Source organism: Stenella coeruleoalba (assembly GCF_951394435.1).
Source record: "Stenella coeruleoalba genome assembly, chromosome: 21".
Classification (NCBI taxonomy): domain Eukaryota; kingdom Metazoa; phylum Chordata; class Mammalia; order Artiodactyla; family Delphinidae; genus Stenella; species Stenella coeruleoalba.
The window spans coordinates 14,343,947-14,369,659 of record NC_137167.1 but is presented as its reverse complement, the minus strand read 5'-3'; the positions used below and the strand labels follow the sequence as shown (position 1 = coordinate 14,369,659).

General features: G+C 45.1%; 1 protein-coding gene across 1 annotated transcript in view; it reads left to right on the top strand.

Moving 5' to 3' along the window:
* The window catches only part of ERI1 (exoribonuclease 1), a 157,917-nt gene extending 132,477 nt beyond the window's left edge, over positions 1–25,440 (top strand). Inside the window, exon 9 of the transcript XR_013825565.1 lies at positions 25,410–25,440. The gene's annotated coding sequence lies outside the window, so the exon portion shown is untranslated. The remainder of the gene's footprint in view (positions 1–25,409) is intronic.
* The last annotated feature ends 273 nt before the right edge of the window (positions 25,441–25,713 follow it).

Genomic DNA, 25,713 nt, shown 5'->3' with positions numbered 1-25,713 from the left:
CTGCTAGAAATGCACTGAAGGTAGAAAATTCCACAGTAACCTCGAAGGAGTTAATCTATCTATTCAACCCGGCTTCGTGACAGTTGTTCAGGCTGGGTGACTACCTTGGGGCAGGGCAGCTAGAAATCTGCCAGCTTTTCTGGCTTTGTCACAACCTGGGGACACAGGGCTGCAGTGGGTGAAAGGGGTGTCACACTTGGGTCTGTGGTGTGTGGTCGGGAGAGGAGGCTCCGGGTGACTGACCCCACCCTCTCATCTCTGGGCCCCCTTCCGTGGCTCCCCGCCAGCATTGGCACTTGTCACACTGCCTCTGAAGTGAGTGACCCTTGCAAGACGTCAAGAGAGGGGTGGTCACTGGGGAGGGGGACGGTTTGCCAGTGGGTCGTCTTGGACATGAGTTTTATGTTCTCCCGACCTTTGTGCCTCGAGGACTCCTGAGATCTGAAAGTAGACCATTTTCTCAAGGTGGTCACATAGCCTTAAAGACACCCTGCCAAAACAAAAATGAACTTTAATTCGAATTCACTCCAGTTTAAAACATGAATGCGTGCCATCTGGCATTTTTATGAATAAGAAGAAACGTTGTAGAAGCAAGTAATGAAAATTTCAAGGCGCCAAAACACACTGGGCAGTTATAAGTTAGGGCTATAAGGATTCTGAAAAAACCTTCACTGGGATAAGTGTTTCTAGTGCTTTTCTGATCACTGCCGGCTGTGGAACAACGTCACAGAGGCACTTCCAGACCCTACACTCATGCTGCCTCCTGGCAGGGAAGCCCACCTCACCCTTTCCTGGGGAAGGTAGAACACCAACTGTGATCACCCTCCTTACAACAGCACTCAGGGGCCTGAGGTTTCCCAAGCCGCTTTCTCTGTTTGCCAAACACTTAAAGGTATTTAATGTAATTTTAATTGCAAATGTGTTCAATACCTGTTTGTTTAAATCAGACTTTTTGATTAAGGGACAGACAAAATTGGATAGAGGAAAAACCAGGAAAAGAAAATCATTTTATATTTAGGGAAACATTGGAGAAAAAATGTGATAATGTAAAGAAACAGGGCTTCGCTGGTGGCGCAGTGGTTGAGAGTCCGCCTGCCGATGCGGGACACGGGTTCGTGCCCCGGTCCGGGAAGATCCCACATGCCGCGGAGCGGCTGGGCCCGTGAGCCATGGCGGCTGAGCCTGCGCGTCCGGAGCCTGTGCTCCGCAAAGGGAGAGGCCACAACAGTAAGAGGCCCGCGTACCGCAAAAAAAAAAAAAAAAAAAGAAAGAAACAAAGGAAAAACAACAAAGAAGATATATGCTATTGTTCTCCAAAGTGCCTTGGGTGAAACACTAGTCCCAAGAGAAATTCATCACTAAAAGGTTTCTGGGATCAAACAAATCCGGAGATTTTGACAAAGTGTCACCCTCTTTGGAGATTCACCGTGCTTGGGAGCACATTGAAGGCTGACAAATCCCGCAGTGAGGAAATCTGGCTGTTTATTTAACCCGGCACTTCCCGAACTGCCCTGAGAACTCGTGTTTCCTGCAAAGTTGTATTTTACTGTATGGAAAGCAGTAAAGACAAAAAAAAATGAACATAAGTGAGCATAACTGAAACTTTAGAAAGAAATTCTAACGGAATGGGAACATGTATTATGCGTGATTTAATTCTATGTAATGTTAGCCCTCCATCTGGAGCAAAGACGGGAATAGTTCCAACAGACATGCACTGAACCCCTGTTCCTAGAACAGGACAATCAGGATGCCTTCTTTCACCCAAGCACAGAATCAAGTGACAGTGCAAGAAACAGAACCAGATGGAAGAGATTAAATCGACCAGTTCAAGGCTTATCGGTAAGGAATGAAGGCTTACAATGCAGACACATACCGACGGGACGCGGGCTTCCCTGGTGGCGCAGTGGATAAGAATCCGCCTGCCAATGCAGGGGACACAGGTTCGATCTCTGGTCCGGCAAGATCCCACATGCCTCGGAGCAACTAAGCCTATGCGCCACAACTGCTGAGCCTGTGCTCTAGAGCCCGTACTCCGCAGCAAGAGAAGCCACCCCAATGAGAAGCCTGCGCACCACAACTAAGAGTAGTCCCCCTCTCCGCAACTAGAGAAAGCCTGCGTGCAGCAACGAAGAGCAGCCCCCCCCCAAAAAAAGACGAGATGCAGTGCTTCACTTGAGATCAGCCCTAGTCCTAGAAATACACCCACCCACGTTAATGTTTTGTGTGGGTTTGAAAGGAAAATCTCTTCTTTTAAAAATAGAGGAGTGTGGACAGAAACATAGAAGAGAAGCCCATGTAAAGACAGAGGCAGATATTGGAGTGATGCAGCCACAAGTTCGGGAACGCCTAGAGCCACCAGAAGCTGGAAGAGGCAGGGAAGGGTCCTCCCCTAGAGCCTTCAGAGGGAGTGTATAACAGCCGACACCTTGATTTTGGACTCCAGCCTCCAGAACTGTGAGAAAATAAATTTCTATTGCTTGAAGCCAAAAAAGAAAAATAGGGTAGTTTTTATCTTTGTAGGATCAAAATTCACTCATTCATCCATTCATTCATTCAGTACAATTGATTGATTGCCTGTACGTGTCAGTCAGGGCTGAGGATGCAGGGTGAGTGAGTCGGACTCCCTGCTGTGTTGGCTTTCACCATTGGGCAGAGGAGAGATGGAAACGACTACAGGCCAGTGGGATGGGTTCTTTGATAACGTGATGACTAGGGCTGCTGGACTGAATCCAGGATGCAATTTTAATTGAACCCAGCATATCCACTTTGATCCCTAGAGCAGTTAAATGGTGCTTTCTTAGTGGCTGAAACAACCCAACACATGGTTGGTTGTTTGTAAAACCAAACATTAACTACTGCGCTTGGTAATATATCTCTTCTGCTACAGGCCCTGGAAGCAGATATCAGACAACACTCTGGAAGATGCTAAAAAACATCCAAAGATAAAATGTGGAAATTAGGATTTCAGTTTTGTTTTTTTTTAATTAAAAAAAAATTGAAGTATAGTTGATTTATGTTTCAGGTATACAGCAAAGTGATTCGGTTATACATATATGTATAGTCTTTTCCAGATTCTTTTCCATTATAGGTTATGACAAGGTACTAAATGTAGCTCCTTGTGCTACACAGTAGGTCCTTGTTGTTTATGTATTTTATAAATAGTAGTGAGTATATATTAACCCCACTTTCCCAGTTTATCCGTCCCCCACTTTCCCCTTTGGTAACCATAAGCTTGTTTTCTGTGTCTATTTCTGTTTTGTAAATAAGTTCATTTGTATCATTTTTTTAGATTCCACATATAAGTGATATCATATGATTTGTGTCTTTCTCTGACTTACTTCACTTAGTATGATAATCTCTAGGTCCATCTATATTGCCACAGATGGCATTATTTCATTCTTTTTTATGGCTGAGTAATATTCCTGTGTGTGTGTGTGTGTGTGTGTGTGTGTTGTATATACCACATCTTCTTTATCTATTGTCAATGGACATTCAGTTTGCTTCCACTTCTTGACTCTTGTGAATAGTGCTGCTATGAACGTTGGGGTGTAGCTTTGGCACTGCCCTGCTTCTTAACTTCTGTCAAATATGTCAGATGCCGAGGTTGTTTGTGTGGATCACAGGAGCACTGGCCGGAATGACAAATGTCTTTCAATTGCTTATTATATAAATGGGAAAATAGAAAACTACTCACGAAACCCCTTTCTGGTGAAGGAAGATTTCTATCAAGTTACCTGTGTCAGCCAAAGATGTGTTTGGGGGAATTCGACCCCTTCAGAAAGGGAACATATATAGTCTCCTTGTTCCTGGCCACATTTTAATGTTGGCTGCATTTTAGCCTGTAAGGGTTCTCTACACAAATACTGTCCGTTTTAATACAGCATTAATTGCAGTAATGGGCAGGGCACTTGAGTCAATCCCACCACCACCACTCAGCCTCATCCTCTAAAACAGACAATAAGCTATTCCGCAACCATAAAGTTCTCTGAGTGTGCGTGCTACCCTGGGGACCTGCAGACAACGAGAAGCAGCCTGAGCGTCACCAAGGCACCTCGCCATCCAGCAGCCACCAGCAATCCCCGGGAACTGCAGCTTCAAAGGTCGCCATTTCCATCCATCCACCTCTTGATGGTACTGCCTTTAACACATTGGGAGCTGAACCCCAGCCTGTTTCTGAAGGACCCAGATGAAGTGTCTACTCTAGTTTAGCGTGAATGTACTGACAAAAGCTGTGCACAGAGCCTGGCAGCCTTCCCCACACTTTTCCTTCCTCTGATAGAGTCTTCCTTACCCTCCTGCATTCAACTGAAATGTCGCAAGCTCAGAGAGGTCCCCGGACCACCTGACACCCTAGATCCTTCTTGCCTGTACCCTTCACAGCAGTTCTCACCATGTGTAATTATTTCTCTTCTATTTATTTTCTTGTTGGTGCTCTGTCCTCTCCAACTAGAAAGCGAGCCTTAGAAGGGAAAACCGTGTCTCCTCACCTCACCTCTGCCTTTCCCAGAGCACAGACAGGGCCTGTTGACTGGATAAAAAAGAATAATGAGACAAAACTATCAGAGACAATTTTGTATGGAAAAGCAAAAGGAAGATTCCCTGCTGGTTTTGTTCACGGATACTCATGTATTTTTATTCTCTCTTATCAAACAACTGACAACTTCTGGCTGTAACTGGATCAAAATGTTGGGCAGTCTGAAGCACAGACAGCCATCTGGGCTCCTGAGTGCCAACCAGAGCCAGGTGGGCACATCTATTTCAGGGAGTGCCTTCCACTTTGCTGTGCTGAACTAGGTGTCAATAGAGAGTCAGCGATGGAATGTATTTTTTAAAAAATAGTAGCTGACAGTAGTGTCACCAGAATCAAGAGGGGCCCAGAGCTGAGGGTAGTCTGTCTGCAAGGCAGGCAGGCAGGGGTCAGGAAGTCTGTGAGAGTTTAAGGGCAGGTAGCAGAAAGCAGAATGCCACACACCGTCTTAAAGATTCTTGGTCCCGAGAGTAGCATCTGGGCATCTTCTGGGGCCCAAGTGGCAGGAACTAAGAGAAATGGTTAAGGTCCTCTAGCCGAGAACATCCAGTTGGCCACATTTAGCTAAAGGTAAGGAAGAGATGTGAGCTTAAGAGTGGAGGACAGAGAATCAGCAGCTACAGATGAGCAAATATTTTCATACCCTCAGAAAAGCAGCAGGTCCAGCAACTAGATTAATATCCATCCATCCATCCATCCGTCCAACCATCTGTTATCCAGTTGGTGTATTGTGATGGACCCACAGCATTATGCCAGACCGTGGGGAGAGAGAGGTAACTCGATGTTGCCTTTGAGGAGTTCATGGTCTAGTGGGGGAAACAGGCATTTAAACAGATAAATACAACACGGTGATCTGCGCTGTAACAGAATCTGTACCGGGAACTGGGAACACAGAGGAGCAAGCTCCTCTCTCCCCACCTGTGCCAAGGAGGTGGAATTTGAGCTGATCCTTGAAAGAGGACGTGGAGTTTTCCAGGTGGAGAACATGGGGTGGATACTTTTAGACAGAGAAAGAAAAGCAGCTAGATGTGGGAGAATCTGGAATGTTGAGGGATGCACAGACGTGTCATGTGGATGAGATGTGAGGCACAGAGGAGAGCTGTGTGGGGTCGGGGGAGTGGGGGACTGCACTAGGGGTTGACCTGGCGGTGGGAGCCCTCGTGTGCCTCGCCAGGAAGCTTGAGTCCCATCTTCTGGTCATTGGGAGGTCTCTGGAAAAGAACTGCATGACTAGATTTTGGGTTGTTTTACACACACATAGACAAATCTGGGTGGCAGAAAGTGTCTAGACGAACGCAGAAATGGAAAGTTGGCTTGATAACAGGTCATGAGAGATGCTCGGCCAGAGGAATCTAGACAAGCGTCCAGATCTCCAGTACGTTCAGAGACCAGATAATAACGCATGTGTGACGTCTCTGGGTTTGATTGTTCTGTCTAAAGAATTCAAACTCAAAATGTCAGGAATGCGCTTTGCCAAGCCAATCACGTGAGTGGTGATGTGACTTTGTGAGCCTGTGATCCCTGCTGTGGAGAATGGGGCGTCGGAGATGGCTTTTCACGAGGGGAACTGTAGCAGATGCTGTGGGCACTCTCTGCTCAGAGCCCCATTGGTTCACCCTGGGGGTCGTCTGCAGATAGCTCCCTCCAAGCTGATGGCTTCCTGCGTCTTTCTGCCTGAGAGCATCCCCTGGCCAGGGAAGCATACCTGGCCACATACGGGGCCAGCGAGAAGTGTCAGGGCGTTACTGCCCCATGAACAACCTTCAACCAGTGAAGGACAGGAGTAGCTAGATAAGCACCCCCCAGTTCCTTGCTCCTTGATGGGCCAGTGCTGAAGTCTACACAGTTTCTCAAAGGGTCCCCAGCAGGACTTAGTCTCCATTGCCCATAGCAGTACTTCACTCATTAATGCCACTTCATTGGCTGTTTCAGGAGGGGTTACCTGGAAGACAGACCCGGAAGTGGAGATCTGCCTGCAGGAAGTTTATTGGGGAATTCCCTTGAGACCAACACCTACGAGGAAGAGAGGAGGCAGGATTGGGTAGAAGGGGGTGTTGAACTGCAGGGCACCTACAGCCTCAGAAGATCCCATAGTCAGCTCCAGAGCGAAGAGAGCCCTTCAGAGTTGACCCGCTTGAGATCAGGATGGGGGGGTGGGCCATAATATCCTCACACTGACTAGTCAGTGGATGTAGGCTGCCCCCAGGGGAGGATCGGGTGCGGCCGCTCTCCTCTGCCCAGAGCAGTTCCCAGGGAGGGACTCAGCGAAGAGCCATCAGCTGCCAACCCCCCTCGTAGCTGGGAGGCTGAGCGTCTCAGGCCTGAGGGGGGACCTGGGCAGGGAGCCACAGCGCCCACTACGTCCGGTGTCCTCCCTTCCCTGCCTTTCGTCTCACTCTCTCACCATCCTGAGGTCGTCTCCCAAATCAACCACCTGCACCCAGATTCATGTCTCAGGGTCTGCTTTGAGGGAAACCCAAACAAAGACAGGAATCGTAGGAGGTGCACATTTGTTTCCGAAACCCAATCTGGTAGCAGTGTGTAAAATAGGTTGGAGGGCTGAGAGACTGCCTACATGGACCAGAGGAAAGATGACATCAGTCATCCATGTGAGGGGGATTACATTAAGAGGATGCCTAAGGGAAACAAGCTCAGTGAAAGTGAAACTGGCTCAGTGAAAATAAAGTATGCAAAGAAAGGAATGGTATGCAGATGAGAGGAGTTAATTTGGTTTTGGAAATTTTGCACTCGAGCAGCGGCTGGTGTGCTGTCTGCGTTGTTTATCAGGCGAGTAGATATTCAGGTCGAAAGAGATAAACAGAAGAGTTGGGTACGTGGCAGTGGTCGTTGAAACAATGGAAGATATTGTTAAGGGAGAGAGTATAGACATAGAGAAACCAACTAACAATCTCTGAGCGTATACAATGTACCAGACGCTATACCGGGGCAAAGTGCAGATCCGTAGAAAAGACCAACATCTACAAGATTAAAAAAAAGGAGGCAGACAGTTGAGAATAGCACTCAGTGATGGCAAAACGGCAGCTCCACCAACCTCCACTCTTTCTTGCTCCACCTACTGCAGACATCACTCGTCGATCACCAGGATTTTCTCCAGAGAGCTTGGATTTGCCTCAGCATCCTTCCCAACACCAGGAAGCAGCACTAATCGATCAGAATTGACCCTTGAGAGAAAAACTCTATGCTATCCTTGACATCATGGAAGCCAAGAGAAGAAAGGCTTGCCCAAAGAAGAGGGTGGTTGGGAGCCATGTTCAGTACTAGAGAGGCAGATGAGAACAAAGCCTGAGAAAAGCCAGCTTAGTGAAGTGGAGGTCCTGAGACTGTGGAGAACAGTTTTAGGAGCGGCAGGACAGCAGCCTAAGTTCAGGACTCAAGCAGACGCTAGCATTTCCATCTGTTCTCTGCTCAAGGGAGCACTGCACTCGGAGCAGGAAATCATCGAGTTCCTAGTAACCCACTGTGATGCTCTATTCTTTATCTCGAGAAATAAAAACAATTAGATTTCAGGAAGCAGTTAACAATTACATCTTCTGTCTGGATAAAATTTTACTTAATTTTCCAAACCTGTTTTAAGAATACAATACACCCCTTATTTCTCAGAGACATTAGATTGGCCCATAAGCTGTATGCATTTTGTTTGCATGTTCCATGATTGCATTGGGTGGATGTTGGAAAGGATTTAAAAAAAACCCCTAGTGGCTGCTGATGTGGGAAGAGCATTTGTCAACGATATCTTCTGCTTTCTATATTTATGACATTTGACATAAAACACAGAAGATAAAACCAGAGATGGCGTGGAGATGGCTCGCAGGAGAAAACGAATAAGGGACTCAGCCCCAGGAATCATCCCAGCTCTGGCTCTAATCTAGGTTCGACCTTGGGCCAGTTGCTTCACCTCTGTAGTCCTTTGTTTCTTCATCTAGAAAATGAGAGTCCCGGCCCCGGGCACTCTAGTTCAGAGAAAGACTGTGATTCATCTCTGGCCAACCCACCTTTACCCGCAAATTCATCTGGTGGAGTCCTCATCAATAATTTATACACACCTGCAGGTCAGCTCTGCATTATCAAGTTTCTCTGCCTTGTTCTGCTTTCGGTTCAAATAAAACCCCCTGTCCTCTGCCATCTGAAGACACCACCCAAAGTCTGCAATTTTACAGGTCAGAGTTGATGACATCTAAGGTGCTTTCAAAGTCTGACATTTCTAGGAAGGGACCATCCATATTAATTAAGTGCTGGATTCTCAGGATTCCTTAGTATTCTAAAATATGGGCAAGCTCACTCATCTGTGTACGCACGAGGAATTTGGATATAACTGCAGATCTGGTTACTGTATCAATTGGGCCACATCCAAAGGCCACAGTGCTCTGCTGCCTGAAATTCAAGTGTGTTCTTACCCAAAATGTTGATGAATACCTAAAGAATTAAACCCCTGGCCAAAGCCATTAAAGTCATTGGGTAAACTTAAATGAAAGAACAGGGTATTATATTGTTGTTAATGATAAATCAGATGTCAGGGTTTCCTGCTGGCCCACGCATTTCTTTGAATCCTGTGCTATGAATCGCTGTGAAAGGATCCAGAGCAAGGAAAGAAGGGAAGCATCTAGACTTCCTCCAGAGATGCGCTTCCTTCAGAGCTGTGCCTTAGCCCAGGGAGAGGTGAGCTCTCAGCTTCTGGTCCTTGGACTTGTCTTCTGCTTCTCTGCCCTCTCTTTGCATTCTTGTTCCTAGGGTCTGCTTCCTCTGGCCATCCCTCAAAGGCTGGTTCCTTAGGATTCTGTCATCGCCCTCTTCCTTCATTACGGTGTTACTCTTCCAAGACTCGCTCATTTTCTGGACTTAAAATGCCCGTGTTGCTGATGAGACCTGTACATCCTCCTGGTCCCCAAGCATCCCCAAAGGGAACACAAGTGGAAAAACACAAGTGGAAAAGCATGAGTTCACCTGCCCACCACACAACTTGAAATCTAAGCTCTCTGAACGGCACCACCCAGCCTTCCTGTTTTCTGACCTAGAAACCTGAATCCACCTCAGCCTTCTTCTCTCTTAACCTCTAACCGGTGACCAGGTCCTTTCTGAGCCACTTGCCTTCTTCCCGCTGCTGTTTTCTCTCCATGTCAGCTGCTCCTGCCTTGCTTTGTGCTCTCATCATCCCTCAGCTGAGCTCTTTCCCCAGTACTGATTGACCTTGACCTTGCCACACACACACACACACACACACACACACACACACACACACACACACACACACACACACACACACACACACACACACACACACACACCCGTCCTCTCCACTGGTCAGAGTGAGCTTTGTCAAAAGAAAATCAGATCATGGTCTCCTCTCGCTGTGTCCTTCCTTGGCCCCACAGACAGGATCCTTCATTTCCAACCCCAGGAATGTCTTGCATCTTCCTGTGGCCGTTTCACACCTCTTCGCCTCATCTGCTGCTGCCTCTGCCTGGAGAGCCTGCTCCTTTGTCTGCCTGGTGGGCTGTTATTCATCCCTCAAGATGCAGCTCAAGTTGTACCTCTTCATCCAGCTTCACCGTAGCCCACCCTCTTCTCCACAAGCCACGCTGTGTCTCATTCTTGTCTCCAGCACGTACTGGGGGTCCTCATGTGATGGGACTCAGACAGTGGCTGCGACTGGAACCATCTGAAGACTTGCTCACCCCCATGTCTGGCACGTGGGCTGGAAGGTCTCTAACAGCTGGGGCTCCTCAGGAGGCCTCTCTCTCTTTTTCTGTGTTTCTCCATGGGAAAGTAGTGTGACTTCTTACACGACAGCTCAGAACTCAGAAGGTGTATGGAGAGAGACAGACAGAAAGAGAGAGAGAACCAGGCAGAAGCCAGTGAGCCTTTGATGACCCACCCTCAGAAGCCTCACAGCATCACTTCTGCAACATTCCCTTGGTCCAAGCCATCACGAAGACCTGCCCAGGGAAAGGGGAGACGACAGAGGCTCCATCTCTTGATGGGAGGATGGCAAGATTCTGGAAGAGCACATGGCTCTGGAAATACTGTTGTCAGCATTTTTGGAAAGTACCATCTACCACACTCTGTTAACAAGACTTCATCCTACTGCGAGCTCTTTGTGGCCTGAATTCCTTTGAACACCCTAGTCACTAACCCTTCTGCGTATCTATGACTGATGGACTTTGATGCTGGAAAATGCCATCCAGAGTCCCTGTGAGATACCTGAATAACTGCTGAACCACCAGAGAGCCTGAGATTTTCAGAGTCACCCGTGGATGCTATTCAGTTGCTCACCACTTGGAACTAAAAGAATTAGGGAGGCATTTGGGTTCCCAGTGGATTTTGCCACAAAGCAACTCTATGGCCTTGGGCAGCCCGTGGGTTGTGGATTCCTCATGTAAAAACCGGAGCCTACATCCCGCCCGGAGCCTACATCCCGCCTGGAACCAATCTGTGGTTTGATCGGTATAAACGTGATTCTACCAAGTCCCAGCAGTTACCACAGAGACATTTTCCACTCTTGACCTGGATTGTATATGCCCTTCTTTCCTTGTGGGAACCGAAGGAACCAGAGGCCTGCTAACCATGGATGCCTGGCCTAGGCAGAGACAGGGAGAAACCAACCCAAGGAGAGGAGCCACTGGAGGGAGAGGAAAGATATAGGGAACAGGCAGACTGATGACAAGGTTGTTGAAATTGGCCTTGGCTTCGCATCACCAGGGCAGGTGACCTCAGCTGGTCTCGGTAGCAAGATAAGGAAACTTTAATAAACATGGCTTCAGCTTGTCTCTCTTTCTTTTTGCCCCCCAAGACAGGTGTTTCCCCCTCTTCTAGGGTATAGTATTTCACATAAATACACAAGGTTTGCCAAGCCAACTTCTCCCATGGAGGGGAACCTCGGGTGGTTGGAATTAAATCAGAATTTTTGTTGCTGACTTGGCTTGAGTTGATATTTGCCACATCTGGTTGAAATGAGAGGCAAATGTTTTCTGTTGTGCAAATGAATAATCATAACAAAAAAGCTGAAGAATCAAAAATCAACTTTGCCTACAAACTTAGGTGGTTCAAAATTCCTGAAGGATTTTAGGAAAACATTAATTTCTGTGTTGTCACTTTAAGTAGCATCATGGTGTGTTCGTCAGGTTTTACCTTTTTACTGGACAAATGGCCAGGAAAAGAATTATACAGAGAAAGAATCTAATGAAAATAGTTTTAGAAAAGGAGGAGCAGTCTTCTACCAAGTTGGGTTGATTCATCAAAGTGCTGTTGACAAGCCTGGTGTCCTTATCTCTTCCTGTGGATTATTCATTTCAATCAGCATATTTTAAAAAAAATTCTGTTGGAGTATAGTTGATTTACAATGTTCTGTTAGTTTTAGGTGTACAGCAAAGTGATTCAGTTATACTTATACATATATTCATTCTTTTTCAGATTCTTTTCTCATATAGGTCATTATAGAGTATTGAGTAGAGTTCCCTGTGCTATACAGTAGGTCCTTGTTGGTTGTCTATCTTATATGTAGTAGTGTGTGTATGTTGATCCCAAGCTCCTGATGTATCCTCAAACAGCATATTTGAATGCTTTCCAGCAGGCCAAGTACTGGGGATGGAACCACTAATAAAATGTTCTCCCCTCCCAAGTTTATTATGTCCCTTTTATATTATAAAATAACACATGTATATTAAAGAAAATTTGGGAAAAAAATCCCCATTCTAATATAATTGCTGTTAGAACGTTGATGTATTTTCTTCCTGGGTACATAAAATATGTATGTGGTTGTAATAATACTGAATATAAAAAATGTCATCCTCCTTTTTCTGAAAAAGACCATTTTATTAACGCTAGCAACTAGGATGCTAAAAGGCAGAGGGAGGAGTTTCTAGGAACATTCCAGAGTCAGGAGCAGGTGGATAAACGAATGCAAATGAGGGCCTTGGGTGTTCTGCGAAATCCCCTTCAGGGTTTTGTTTGTTTGTTATTCTAAGATGTTCGCCACCCCTCTCCCTCATTCTCTGCAACATACACCCAAAGCAGTATTGTCCAGGGTGTCCGAACTGAGGAGATGCTAATAATTTAGAGGCTTACACCACCCCTTAGAGACGGTTTCTAAGGACTCAGCCGCCCGGCTAAGCACCCGCACCCTCCTCAGGGGACAGGGGCCCTTGCTGGGTTACAGGCAAAGAGCACCCATCTGTTGGAAGCACTGCCTTCCTCTTCTTTTTCCTTCTTAAGGCTTCTTTAGTGCTGCTCAGGGAGAGCTTGTCCTCGGAGGCACCAGCCCTGCTCCATCATATCTTTCAGGATGACCAGGAGGCAAGCTGCCTCTGCTAAAGAAGCCGTTACCACCTTGTTCAGAATCAATCGTCAATAAGTAAAACAACAAAAGGCTAGAAATAACTTCTTGCTGTTGGGGTGGACGGGACCAAGTCCAGCCCTTAAAACAACACCAGACCCTTTGCGGGAGCGTCCAGAGCCTTCCAGGAGACGGACCCCGATGCCTCCGCCCAGAGTTTGTCTTCCCGTGTATCCTCACCTGAGTTACCCGGTCACCCGCAGTGGACCCAGGTTTGGGCGGCCTGGAGCTTGTGCACTCTGGGAGCACAAATATGGAAAAGCAAATAGTGAATACTGTAGAATTTGGTGCACGGTTTTGGAAAGATCCCAGGCAAGTGAGAGCCTCTCACTTAATTTCATTAGTTTCACAGTGAACGCATCCCTGGCTGTCACCTCCGCAGCTCTGCCCTGGGGGAGGTGACCTCCTCTTCCCTAATTTGCCCCAAGTGACAGGGGGTCAGGGTGGGGTGGGAGAACATGCCTGGTCCTGGCCCTTAGCCCTGAACACTTCCCCACAGATAGGCTGGTATTTTCAAAATGAACATAAGCAAAAATGCCAGGAAGAGTTAGAGAAAACTAAGATGACGTGAAAATGGTTAGGATTCTAAGTTAAAAGTCTAAATGTACATATGGGAGTTGAAGCATGGAAGGAGTTTAAATATTAGCCCTGAAACCTCTTAAACTACAAAAGCTACATTATGGCCCCAAAGAGCTTATCTAATTTTTAATGTCTTGTCCCCTGGGCTGCCTGAACCCACGTGATGAGTAGCCCCTAACTCCGCGGTCTGAGGGAGGAGTTGGCCTGCTGTCTTGTCCTTTCCTGGCATCACTGCAAATTCCTTTTCCTGTTAGAACTCAGAACATCTATGGATTTCAACTTTACAGAGGTTCTGTCCCTTCAGATGAGTTTCTGCTGAGATCCGCAGGTATTAAATGGTCTGGTATAAGTGAGGTGCTTGTAACAGTGCCCAGCACCTAGGAAGTACATGTGTTTGTCATTATTCTTACTAATAGTCCAAGGGTGGCGGGGCTTAGTGATTCATAAAAAGGGCTTTCAATGGATTCCACATTCATCCATCGGTTCTGAGTTTTCTTTCCTACGAAGTGAGAACTATGCTTTTAAATGTCCATCCACGAAGGGTGCAGAGCCCCAGAGGCTGACACCATATATTAACACACAGAACAAACAGTCCAAACAAATGGTCAGGAGTGGAGGTGGTGGTCTTTCAGAGAATCTCTGTTCTTGGCAACACAGCCTAAGGTCTGTTCTATCAAGGCAATTCCTATAGGTCTCACCCAGCCATATAACATTTGAGATTTCCTCTCCGAGACGATCAGGCTTCTTTTAAACCTAGTGCAACACTTTGATTGTAGCATTTACTGAGCTCCTACTACGTGCAGGGCTGTGGGGTAGGGGACAGGTGAGGTATATGAGATCATTGTAACAAGACCTAAATAACATGTATCTATTAAGTACCAGCTCACTATACCATCAGCTAATTTTATGCTCAGAGCAGTCTTCAAGGTAGAAATGATTAACCCCATCATATAAAAGGAGAAACAAAATCAAAGAGGTTAAATAATTTTTCCAAGGTCATATAGTAATGGCTACTGAAGGTAGGATTCAAACCTTTATCCCCTGGTTTAAACTGCACTTTTCTTCTTTTTTAAACCACTATAGATTTCTTCTCTATCCTTAAGGGGGATCATAGCCTTGGAGAAACAATCAATTGCTGTCTTGTTACTTCAACATCCCTATGTGTCCTTAATTTGAAAGGTTTTGAATCAAAATAAGTAACTAGATGGTATTATTTCCTGGATTGAAAAGCAGATGGGATTATAGATATTTCTTTGTTATTTCCAATTGGTTTCTACTGAAGAAGCCATTCATGCTCATTGAAGAAAATCTTTCAAATGCAGAAATTTATTAATACAAAAATAATTAGGTAGCCATAATAGGAGGTAATAATTATTAACATTTTGGTGTATACCTCATCTTATTTACATCCGATAATTTGTGCATTAAGTTGATATCCTATTGCATTTTTTTCTAACTTAACATTGTATCATAAATATTACCCTGATATATCAATAAAGAATAGTTTGAATATTTAAATATTAAAACACCATTTTGATGACTTCCTAATATTCCATCATATGGATAGACCATAATTGATTGATCTGTTCCTTAATTTCTTTACTTCTAGGGCCAAGGCCTTGATAGAGGAGTATACATTTTGGTTTTGCACCAGGGTTTCTGTCTGAGGTTGCGGGAGGCCGGAATCCAGCTAGCCTTCAGCTCCCGAGGGCGTGTACCTGCACAGACTGCAGGGTTGGGTGGAGGAGGGGGAATGAGGCCAGAGAACATCTTTTTTCTTTTTTTAATTAATTAATTAATATTTAAAAAATATCTTTATTGGAGTATAATTGCTTTACAATGGTGTGTTAGTTTCTGCATTTTAACAAAGTGAATCAGTTGCACATATACATATATCCCCATATCTCCTCCCTCTTGCGTCTCCCTCCCTCCCACCCTCCCTATCCCACCCCTCCAGGCGGTCACAAAGCACCGAGCTGATCTCCCTGTGCTATGCAGCTGCTTCCCACTAGCTAGCTATTTTACGTTTGGTAGTGTATATATGTCCGTGCCACTCTCTCACTTTGTCACAGCTTACCCTTCCCCCTCCCCATATCCTCAAGTCCATTCTCTAGTAGGTCTGTGTCTTTATTCCTGTCTTACCCCTGGGTTCTTCATGACCTTTTTTTTTTCTTAGATTCCATATATATGTGTTAGCATATGGTATTTGTCTTTCTCTTTCTGACTTACTTCACTCTGTATGACAGACTCTAGGTCTATCCACCTCACTACAAATAACTCAATTTCGTTTCTTTTTATGGCTGAGTAATATTCCATTGTATATATGTGCCGCGTCTTCTTTATCCATTCATCCGATGATGGACACTTAGGTTGCTTCCATCTCCTGGCTATTGTAAATAGAGCTGCAATGAACATTTTGGTACATAGAAAATATGAACAGACCAATCACAAGCACTGAAATTGAAATTGTGATTTAAAATCTTCCAACAAACAGAGAACATCTTTTTCTAATTAGCACAAAGGCTGCAAAAGGCCAGCGGCAGCCTTGATGGTAGATAATACTCTGCTGAATTGAATACAGAAAGTTCTCAAGTATTATCTGCTATTGGCAATTGCTCCCAGCAGAACTTTCTATCACCTGCATGAACATCTGTACCTCTTTTTTCAAATGAAAAAAATTAAAAGTTCATATTACTGCAATTGATTCTTTTACTACTAATTCGATTGCACCATTTTTTTCCCTAGAGCTAGTTACTCAGAATCATGGTTCTGCAGGGAATGAGAGATTTTTTCATTCCCTTTTATTTCCAAAATGCAATGTCATGGGTACTTTAAACGTGATAAAAAATATACCCCCATTAAATATCGTTTTTAGCAATGGCAATTATTATTGACTGAAAGTGTACTAATACAGTATACACAATAATGCCAAATATTCAGGTGTCTGTAATTCCAGGGAATTGATGGGACTTTTGTACCTTTGAGAGATGTGACTGTAATGCTGAACAGTGCAGAACTTTCCCTAAAACTGGTATTGGCAAGGGCAGAGGTCGTTCCAGTTTTAGAGTGTCCTGCTCCATTAGAGATGCTAATGCAGAATTGTAAAGGGGAAAACTAGTGGTGGTTATGATGATTCTTTTTAGATTAAGAATTGAAATGACATTTATTTTGGAAATGTTTCTCTAGCTGCCTTCGCCACAAGAAACTTGTTGGACGATAAATCACCTAATACGTTTTACGTGTCCCTGAGTTTTGGCTAATGTACCAATCTCTTTATTGAAACATCCATTTACATGATATAAATCAGCTCTGAGCACAGCTTGGAGACCAGAGGCCCTGGTGGGGGTTACTGCCGCTGTCCCAGCTGGCATCTGGGAGCGGACCTTGAATCCTCTGCTTGGAGCAGAAAGGCTACAAGCTTGCAGACAAGGGCTTGGTGCTTACCTGGGGTCAGACGCATTTTCAACCAAGAAATGCCGGGGAAATAGAGATGAGTCATGACTTAATGGGAACGTTAAATTATGGACACTTGCCAGTAGACTGTAATGATAGCTACTTCATCTTCCTTTTCCACTAAGGAGTGTGAGTTTCAGACTTTCCTAAAAGTTAAAGAAACCCATGGCAGTAACAATAGTCTGTGAATCAGAATGGCGTCATGTAGTTCGTTGAAGAACTTCAATTTTAATTCAATTTGCACTGCAAGAATAAATGTTGGCCTTCACATAGAAAATTGATGTAAGAGAAGCATGCTGAGTACTGTTCAATTGTTTTAATAGTGAAGTGTGGTGTGTGTATGTGCGTGTGTGTGTGTGTGTGGTGGGTCAGCCTCACTACAGCTTGTCAAGGGTTATAAGGAGCTTTCTGTATGTTTCTATCTTTGTAAGGTTTACGTGTCTGTGTAGTGAGCAGACCTGTGCCTTGGGTCTATTTTTCAAGCATTTGACAAGGCAGAAAGAGGAAGCAGCGGAGTAAAATTTAGTGTCACTTATGAGTCAGGTGACTGTGATGAGTCACGTCAGCTCTTGAATGCAGTTTCTGCATCTCTAAAATAAGGATGCAGGTTATCAAAAGTATTAAAAGGTCAGGGGGCTTCCCTGGTGGCGCAGTGGTTGAGAGTCCGCCTGCTGATGCAGGGGACACGGGTTCGTGCCCCGGTCCGGGAGGATCCCACATGCCGCGGAGCGGCTGGGCCCGTGAGCCATGGCCGCTGAGCCTGCGCGTCTGGAGCCTGTGCTCCACAACAGGAGAGGCCGCAGCAGTGAGAGGCCCGCGTCCTGCAAAAAAAAAAAAAAAGGTCAAAGTCCTACAGCAGTGTTGTTCACCACTAAATAGAGACAGGACATATCTCCATAACTTCCACAGGACAAAACTGGGAGTGGGTTCTTGCCCTCACACCCCAGCTCTCGCTGTTGTCACATATCACAGACGTAGAGCCAGGAACCTGGGGCTCTGTCGCTTCGGTACCACCTTAAGACTGAGAAATTCCTAAAACTCCAAGACCTACTGGGGCTCAGCTTTCTCAATAATAAATGAGAGGGAGGGACTTGGCACTGTTCAGGGTCCTTCTGGAGACAAACTTCTATGGGTCTGGAAATCAATGCAATAGCGCTAACAAATGGGATTCTGCTCCCTCACCTCTGGGGATCAGAAGAGATGATGACTTAGCACTTGGCATTTTGGCCAATTCTGCTGGCTTTTCCCCAGCCAGTGTTCTTCTCCTCTCTGGTTTTCCCCTTTTGACTTTGAGCTGTCAGACAGTTGATCAATGATATATACTTTGTATGTTTTATTTTGTCAATAGAAGGTGATTTTAAAAAGCCACTTTTTCTTTTCCTGTAAACAAGCGCTTGCTTATGAGTCCAGAGGGGATTGATAGGAAGTATTGTGTTCTCTCAACATACACCACCCCCGCTCCCCATACCCACACACCAACAGTGATGATGTGAAAGAAGATGAGTTTTATTTATTTCAAAACTGCCACGCAGGCCCTTGGGCAGGGTCACTGGGGCTAACTCCTCAGCCCATGGGGTGCTGTATTCCCCTCTCCTGTATAAGGTTCTGATTCCATTTCAAACTTTCTGCCTTTAATGACATCCAAGGGACCTATGCAAGGTTTCAATAGTGTGACTTTCCCAGTGCTTTGTCCTGGGTGCCTGTGATGGCCTTGTTGTCCTTGCCTGGACTTTCTAGGGGTGGAAGGCAAGTGTTCGAAATACTGTTTTATTCTTTTAACAGTTAAGGGTGTGTGTGTGTGTGTGTGTGTGTGTGTGTGTGTGTGTGTACCTGTGTGCTTTTCTAATCACAGAAAGTGGAGACTAAGTAACTCACCTTGACTTCCTCCTAAAGTAAAGGTCATTTACTCATGATCAGGAGCAGAAAATTCTTTGTCTATTTCCCTCCTCTGTCCATGGACCATGTTGCCATCTGATAGGACATTTCAGTTGCAATGGTATGTAAATAACTTTTGCTCTGCCCCTGTCCCATCCACGTGGGGATGCAGGAGAGCCAACTCCTATCCCAGAAGAGCCTCCTGGCCCAATGCCCTGCTTTCAGCTTGCCTTTGACCTTGGGAGCCAAGGGCAGTCTGCCTTCTTCCACGCCTCCAGGATCCAAGATGCTACAGTGTTTTCCCATCACCTGCTGCAATGTCGAATGGGAACGTGTTTTTGAAGTGACGGTTTGGAAGAAAATGTTATTTTCTCCAACCCTGAAAAGACCATCTGAGCCTTCCTAAGCAGTTAGAGATAATTGTGTGGATGAATATCAATGTAAATACCACGTCTCCGATCAAGTAAAAAATAAGGGCAGGGGAGTAAAAGACGAGAACATCTTTCCACATAATAAACATTTAAAAAAACCAAAAACTGTTTGAAAAAAAATGTAAGAAAGCGAGACTCACCTGCCTAGCTTCAAATCCAGGATTTGAGCTGGAAAATCAATGGTAAGTTTTCCTAGCAACCGTAAGTCAGCCTCCTTCATAAAACTCCTTAATTCAAAATGCCCCTTCTGCTCCTGCCTGTACCGTTTACAGTAAGACCTTTTATTACAATTATGAGCATAGGACACGGGAATGTGTCTTATGTTTGGCAAGCAAAACTGTAATACTGTACACAAGAATTCTCTTATTAAAATGCACATGCACTCAGACCTGAGATTTATTGGTCTTTTTTCTGGTTGCATTAAGTCCTCAAGCTGATTTTTGATATTACTCCTGTGGCATTTTAAAGCTTTTGTGCTTAAACTGCACATTCTGCTCCAAGCACAGATATTTCAAGATGAAGTAGGCAGTGTTTCATGGAATTTCAAAGAGATAGGGTGGCTAGATGATGAATGAACATATTTACCGTGTAACAGAGGAATGAAATGGACCAAGATTTTTCTCCTGAAACCAGGCTTTTTTACCCTCCAATAATATATTTTAATATTTCCTCTTCTTTGGGACAATGTATATATGGCAGACTGTGCTTTACTCTTTTATTTTTCTTGACTTAGGGTCAGAGGGACAACTCATGAACAGGGTCACCAACCTCGGCTACTTGGCTTTCTGTGCCCTTTCCTGTCTGCTGGCATCTGTGTTACATTACTCCTGGGGACGTTTCAATGGCTTCGTTGAAGTTCTTCCTCTCCTTTTTGTTCAGTTTCCTTCCTTTAGCAGATCACTTGGTAATGGCTTTGAAATCTCTATGTTATTTGTTCTCATCCCTTGACCAGCCTGCAGTGTTTCCGGAGGTTATCTGATGAATTGGCTTGAATAGCTCAATTTGGAGAATAGCTAACAGGCAAGGGAAGTGATGGGTATGAATAACAGAGATGGCGGAGGCCCCTCCTTAAATCAATATATACAGTGAGGGAGGGGCCAGGTGTCAGGAAACACGGGGCCGCTAGGACTAATGTTGCTGGGCATTAAGTGTTGCCATTCTTAGAACTGAGGCAAGAAGAGGGAATGAGAATCCATGTCGCCGTCCCAGGCCGTCTTGTGGGTGGAGAGCTCTCCATTTATTGTTTCACTGTTATTACCCTTGGAAGGAGGAAGTGTTGTCTGTGTTTTGCCTGGTGCTGCAAAATCAAATTAACATTGACCTGAGCCCTGTTACAGGCTACAAGTGAAGTGGAGGTGCATCTAGCGGGGCAAACGAGAACTAGCTCTGGGTAGAAGAGGTTTAGAAGCAATTGGTAACCACAGTGGAATTTCTAACGCAAAGTAGCCTGTGATCAATTATCTGAAAAATGTGACCTTGAACAGGCCTTCTGAGGTCAGTGTCAGCAAGGAGGGGACAGAGCTGGGGCCCCAAGGATGGGAGGACTGAGATGGTGAAGGGGGAACTGAGACATTCTGGGTAAGAGGGTGGCAGCAGCAAAGTAGAAGGAGCCCCAGCCAGGGGTTAGGAGACCTGGCTTTTCACCTGTACTCCACGTCTGTGCTCCAGCGTCCTGTGTGGCATGGGGCAAGCTACAGACCCTTCTGAATTTTTGTCTCCTCAACAGTAAATGGAGTAGTTAGGCGATTCATTCATCCAAGGGATATTTTTTGAGCACCTGCTGTGTATCAGACACCGTGCGAAGCACCAGGGGTACAAGAGTGAGCACCATTGATTCATGCCTGGGGTATGAATGACAAGTCATACCTTCTGGGGTAAAATGACACGTCATCAGGCGCTCAGATTACTGGGAGTTAAGTCCCGTGACTGAGAACATGGGAATACTAGGGAGAGAAGCCTCCCAGAGGAGGAGGCATTAGAGCTGAGATTGAAACGTAGGTAGAGGTTGGGTAGCAAAGGTGAAATGGGGAAGGGTCTTCTGAACCCGGGAGCAACACTCCTGTTTGACAGGAACATGAAGTTCAAAATGGTAGAAGCACAGAGCTCTGGCGCTCTGGAGTGTGTACAGGATATTGAGTATAGCTCCCTGTACTATATAGTACGTCCTTGTGGGTAATCTAGTGTGTACAAGATAGTGGACGCTGTGTAATGTTAAGAAGACCCAGCAAGTTCTACCATGAATGGAAGTGCTACTAACTAGCTGTGTGAACTTGAACAACTCTCTCTACCTCGTAAAACCTGGTTTCTTAGTCTGGGATACTAATGGCATGTACCTCATTGGAATATTGTGGATTAAATTAGATGATGTAGGTTAAACTTTTAGCGTAGTGCCTGGAATGTAGCAAAGTTTTATAAATATTCATTGCTGAATTCTCATTGTCTTTATCCCTTCGGAGCTCCAGGGACCCTGTGAGTCACCAGGCTCCTTGCCCCTAGGGCCAGCTCACAACTTTCCCAATCACTGCAGCGCTCTCTGGGGAGTCGAAGTTCCCATAATATCAGCTTAGGAAATTTCCGTGGGATTAATTCGGGAGCAGATGCTTGCACTGGCTTAGCTTTTCCCCCTGTTTCTAGGAGTTACTGATTTAGGTTCATTTTTCCCCAGTATTTTCTCTCGTATTATTGTACCTAGGCATTTCCTATGTGGAATCCAGATAAAATATTGGTATATGTAGTTCTATCCTTATGAATAATATGGGTTTCTATCTCTATTGTTTTGACACAATGACCAATGAATAATTAGAACAACTGGGAAGGCTTGGAAAAATAACGTACTTTCTGCTGTTTAAAATTATTTTTGTCATCACTTTTCTCCTTGGCACTAAGGATAGAGTTATACCTGTATCTGCCTTCCCTCCCCCAAGTACAAATGTTACTTTTAGGTTGTTTGAAAGGTTAATTTGGCCTTTAAAGGTGTTCCTTTAATTTTTTACTTCTACCACAAGTGATTTCTAAGATCGTCCTATCAGAGAAATGCAGCACTCTTAAAACTCTGCTTTATTCTGGATAGACCACTTCCTATGTATTTGTGGAAAATGTGGCACAATTTTTAATCGAGTATGTACATTTTAAGGAACTGCAAACATGCTGTAAGTGTGAGCAGTTTTGAGAATCGAATCGTATTCAGAACTTAAGGACCCTCAAAGACATATTCAACGCTTTCTGGATTTCCCGGCCCTCCATACTCTGACCTTGAATAGTTCTTCCTTTACAGTTGACCCACGATCCAGCAGCAGCAGATGTATGAAATGTTGCAATAGCAAAAGGGATTTACAATGGTTTGTGCTTTTTTTTTTTTTTAATCAGATACGTGCAGCAACACAGTGAGCTTTACTCTTTAAGGATGTCAGTGTCTTTTTTTTTTTTTTTTAAAGGAATTCCTTTGTTTATTTATTTATTTATGGCTGTGTTGGGTCCTTGTTTCTGTGCGAGGGCTTTCTCTAGTTGCGGCAAGCAGGGGCCACTCTTCATCGCAGTGCGCGGGCCTCTCACGACTGCGGCCTCTCTTGTTGCGGAGCACAGGCTCCAGACGCGCAGGCTCAGTAGTTGTGGCTCACGGGCCTAGCTGCTCTGCGGCATGTGGGATCTTCCCAGACCAGGGCTCGAACCCGTGTCCCCTGCATTGGCAGGCAGATTCTCAACCACTGCACCACCAGGGAAACCCTGGTTTGTGCTCTTTATCAGTGACTTGAACAGCATTCATTCATAAGGATACACCAAAATTCAGTAATGCAGATCTGGAGGAAGCAGGAACTGAAACAGGCAGTTTTATCTGAGGCCAGGTGGCTCTGTCTAGAATTTAGACACACACGGGATTTCTTTAAATGTGGCGCACGTGGTTTGATACAATCCTCACTTTCTCCTCCATCCACACCATGGCCTTCTAAATGACTTCGGTTAAGCACAGTCTACTGTTCCTTCAACAAGAAGAAAGGAAAGCAATGGAAAATCTGGTAAGATGAATTGAATATGAGTCAATGCTTGGACTACTGGAAGTGAAAGACATGTCCAGAAATAAAAAAAAAACCCTTTCAGCAAATTGAGAGCATTGATTGAACTTTGCAAGGAAGTGTTTCTTTTGTATTCTTCTTTTTTGATAAATGTCAGAGGTATTGAAATCAAGAGAATAAATTAAAAACATTGAGCAAGGATGATGGTTATGGATGGTGGCATTAAAAGTCTTACTTGGGGCTTCCCTGGTGGCGCGGTGGTTGAGAGTCCGCCTGCTGATGCAGGGGACACGGGTTCGTGCCCCGGTCCGGGAAGATCCCACATGCCGTGGAGTGGCTGGGCCCGTGAGCCATGGCTGCTGAGCCTGCGCGTCCGGAGCCTGTGCTCTGCAACGGGAGAGGCCACAACAGTGAGAGTCCCGCGTACTGCAAAAAAAAAAAAGTCTTACTTGTAACTGGGTGTGGAATAATCAGGGTAGGGTGGTTCTCTTAGAATCCATCCTAATGGGAGCTAGGCTGGGGGCACGGGGCTGGGGACTCTATAGGCACAAAACCACAGAGCTACGCCCCAGCTCGGAATCAGAGTTAACTTCTTCGTGTGGTTTGGTTTTCCATTTCAGTGCCCATGCCCTGTTCCCGCTGGTACCCACAGGATCGTCCCTTCTTATTGGCTTGGTTGCTTGCAGCGGGTCCGGCGCCCGGGACCAGCTGCCCCAGGTGGGAGTGGCAGGTCTTTCTAGGAGGTGGTGCTTAGCTTTTCTTTGTTTTCAGTCGCCATCTTGATGAAAAGCTAGTAATGTTTTCACTATCAAAGAACACCTAGAGCCATGTGTTATAGACTGGTTCCATGTTCTAACATGTTTTGAAAAGTTACACTTTTTTCTTCTGGAAGTTTGAAGGGTCACTGGGACATGGATGTGCATGGGGGGTGTTTCCCTCCCCCATGTTATATTTAGAACCTGTGCTGTTAGTTCATTTCTACCCGAATCCTACAGGCACTGTGTCCCTGATCCTGTTCCAAGCGCCCCTAACAGTGTTCCCTAACAATTAGTTGCATTTGTGGCTAATTGCAGCTCAGTGCTTGGAATAAACATTTCAGTTCACTTCTCAGGGGCTGGCAGATTGGAGCTGCTGTACTCAGTTTCTTGTTTTATATTGTCATCAGCATTACCAGGCAGCTTGTTTGGAAGATGGACATGTGCTTAGATACAGATCGCTTACCCTCTAGAAGATCATTGTTTTAGAGCTTCATACTTGGAATCCAACCTGGAGATTCTGATTCAGTGAATCTGGGATGGGGCCCAGGAATTGGTAGTTTTAACAAGTATCTTGGGTGATTCTTATCATCAGAGAAGCCCGGAAAACACTGCTTTATTGTATACTCGACCTTCCTGTTCTCTCTCCCACCCCAATCACACAGACCTGCGAAATATTTGCATGTTGTCTTTGTAAAGAAGCTGCACACTTCTGTTTGGCAGCGTGAACATAACATGGCGACTTTGAGCCCTTGTGATTTTTTTAAAATGGAGTTTTACCAGATCAGTCTTCTTGACACGTTTAATTCACTGCTCGCTCCTTTATGAACTTCGAGTTGTTAAACAACTCTGATGTCTTCGCTTCTGTTTTTGTTTTTTTAATCGGAAATTTAGTTCATCAGAGAAACCTGCTAAGGCAGCTGTTCAAAGTAGTGATTGATGTTCTTTTCAGTTAAAAATTGGGGGGAAGGGAGAAAATGGGACGTTGTTTCATTGCTATAGGGGTTCGGTTTTCCAAGATGAAAATAGTTCTGGAGATTGATTGTACAACAATGCGAATATACTTAACACTACTGAAATGTACGCTTAAAAATGGTTAAGATGGTACATTTTATGTTATGTGGGTTTTTCTACCACAATTAAAAAAAGTTTTGGGGAAGTGAACACAGGTTTATTGTCCAGATAAAGGACAGAAAATGAACATGCGTACCTCTGATTTGGCCAGGCACTGTGTTAAGACCTTATCTACTTTTTCAGTTTATTATTTTAGTCTTTAAATGACCCTGTCCCAATTACACAGGTAAGGAAATAGAAGGTCACTGAACACAAAGGCCAGGGTCACTCAGATGTAAAGCCCAGGGTTCTGCCCAGCTCTGCCCACCTCCACACTCATGCTCTTTCTGGTTGTAAACTTCTGCCCTTCCCTAGGTTCCCTGACTCTTTCTGGAGCTTCAGAGAAGCATGAGTCCTGTGCAGCACACCTAGGCTGGAGGGGACCTTCTTCAGACACATCTCTGTGCAGTGAGTTTCTCCAGTGGATGTCCACTCTGGGTTCCCCAATCTTGTGAGCTGGTAAGATTTAATGTTGGCAAACTAGGAAAGTTTAAGGCTTACCTTTAACAATTCTTTAGCTATGAGGGACTCTCTAAAGGGATGAGTTGAGAATGACAGAAGCCCCAGTTTGGAATGATGTACGTACAGTTCACCAATCCCCTTGACCAGTCCTGGGTGG